Genomic DNA, 2,500 nt, shown 5'->3' with positions numbered 1-2,500 from the left:
GCTGGGGGCAGTGCAACGGATGCTGGGGTCGGTGCAACGTTGGCCGTGCGCGTTGCAACGGAGGCAGGGCGCGTTGCAACGGATGCTGGTGACGTTGCAACGGAGGCAGGGCGCGTTGCAACGTTGGCTGGGAGCGTTGCAACGGAGGCAGGGCGCGTTGCAACGTTGGCTGGGGGCGTTGCAACGGATGCTGGGGACGGTGCAACGTTGGCTGGGCGCGTTGCAACGGAGGCAGGGTGCGTTGCAACGGATGCTGGGTTAGGTGCATCGTTGGCTGGTTTCGTTGCAACGGAGGCACCCGCCGTTGCAACGATGGCTCGGAGCGTTGCAACGAAGGAGCCAAATTTTCATATCTCATAATTGGCTCGTGCATTTTTTCTAAAATTTTGAGGGAACCTTGGTAATATTATGTGAAGGCTGCACAAAAAAATCCAGGTCAAAAATCGCACGTTTGCTCCGTTTTTCATTTTTTTTGAATTTCCGGCTTTCCGGGCGGTAAAAAAATCGGCAAAAAAAATCGGCACGGTGTAAATTCACCAAATTTGGGGGATGGAAAGATCTTATTTTTCTAGAGGTTGTTGCAAAAAACGGCGTCAAAATTCGACCTCTAGAGCACTTTCCTTGAGTATGTCTCCTCACGGAAAAGGACGTCTACCCGTGGCACTTTGGTAATGGCTCGGCAGCCTATTATAGGGGGGAGGGGTGTCATGCTGCTGAAACTCGAGTTGCCCAAAGGCTTGCTGGGCGCAATGCCAGCAAGATGCACGTTGCCTTGCCATCCCCTAGGCACACTAGCAAGCACGTTGTGGTTGTGGTGTGCCGCCGGGCTCCCCCGCCCCCCACGGAGGCACCCGCCGTTGCAACGATGGCTCGGAGCGTTGCAACGGAGGAGCCAAATTTTCATATCTCAGAATTGGCTCGTGCATTTTTCGTGAAATTTTGAGGGAACCTTGGTAATATTATGTGAAGGCTGCACAAAAAAATCCAGGTCAAAAATCGCACGTTTGCTCCGTTTTTCATTTTTTTTGAATTTCCGGCTTTCCGGGCGGTAAAAAAATCGGCAAAAAAAATTGGCACGGTGTAAATTCACCAAATTTGGGGGATGGAAAGATCTTATTTTTCTAGAGGTTGTTGCAAAAAACGGCGTCAAAATTCGACCTCTAGAGCACTTTCCTTTAGTATGTCTCCTCACGGAAAAGGATGTCTACCCGTGGCACTTTGGTAATGGCTCGGCAGCCTATTATAGGGGGGAGGGGTGTCGTGCTGCTGAAACTCGAGTTGCCCAAAGGCTTGCTGGGCACAATGCCAGCAAGATGCACGTTGCCTTGCCATCCCCTAGGCACACTAGCAATCACGTTGTGGTTGTGGTGTGCCGCCGGGCTCCCCCGCCCCCCACGGAGGCACCCGCCGTTGCAACGTTGGCTCGGAGCGTTGCAACGGAGGAGCCAAATTTTCATATCTCAGAATTGGCTCGTGCATTTTTCGTGAAATTTTGAGGGAACCTTGGTAATATTATGTGAAGGCTGCACAAAAAAATCCAGGTCAAAAATCGCACGTTTGCTCCGTTTTTCATTTTTTTTGAATTTCCGGCCTTCCGGGCGGTAAAAAAATCGGCAAAAAAAATCGGCACGGTGTAAATTCACCAAATTTGGAGGATGGAAAGATCTTATTTTTCTAGAGGTTGTTGCAAAAAACGGCGTCAAAATTCGACCTCTAGAGCACTTTCCTTTAGTATGTCTCCTCACGGAAAAGGATGTCTACCCGTGGCACTTTGGTAATGGCTCGGCAGCCTATTATAGGGGGGAGGGGTGTCGTGCTGCTGAAACTCGAGTTGCCCAAAGGCTTGCTGGGCGCAATGCCAGCAAGATGCACGTTGCCTTGCCATCCCCTAGGCACACTAGCAAGCACGTTGTGGTTGTGGTGTGCCGCCGGGGTCCCCCGCCCCGGGTCCAAGGTCGAGCACGGGCGTCTGGCTGCTGCGAACCCCGATCACCGAAGGACCAACAAGAAGGGAAACACGTCCGTGCACGGCCCACCTAGGCACCACCTAGGGAGCATGGCGTGGTGGAGTTGTGCCTTGGGCACACGCTCGGGGCAACACCTTGTGCTCGGCCCAGGACTAGGGGGATCATCCCAAGTCCGAGCACGACGTGGGAACGGCGGGCGGCCTGTGCGCCCCCGCGAGGGGCAACGCGGCTTGCGCAGCCCGACGCTTGGCCAGGCCTAGTGTGGCGCACGACGCGGATGATGGATATGCGTGCGGCAGCGGGTGTCGTGGGCAGGGGGCAACGCGACGTGCTCGTCCCAGCACTTTGAGGGGGCACGTTGCGGAAGACGGTTACCTGTTCGTGTCCACTCCCGAGGGGCAACGTGTCGTGCTCGCCCTACGTCTAGGGTCGACGTACGACGGTGCCCGATGCGGTGTGGGTTGGGCGTGTTGCTTAAGACGATGCGGCTGTTCGGCTATCGCCCGAAGCACCTCACGCATCTGGCTGTCCCT

This window comes from Arachis ipaensis, chromosome B8 (genome assembly GCF_059453495.1).
Source record: "Arachis ipaensis isolate K30076 ecotype BB chromosome B8, ASM5945349v1, whole genome shotgun sequence".
Lineage (NCBI taxonomy): Eukaryota > Viridiplantae > Streptophyta > Magnoliopsida > Fabales > Fabaceae > Arachis > Arachis ipaensis.
Note: the sequence above shows the minus strand (reverse complement) of the source record.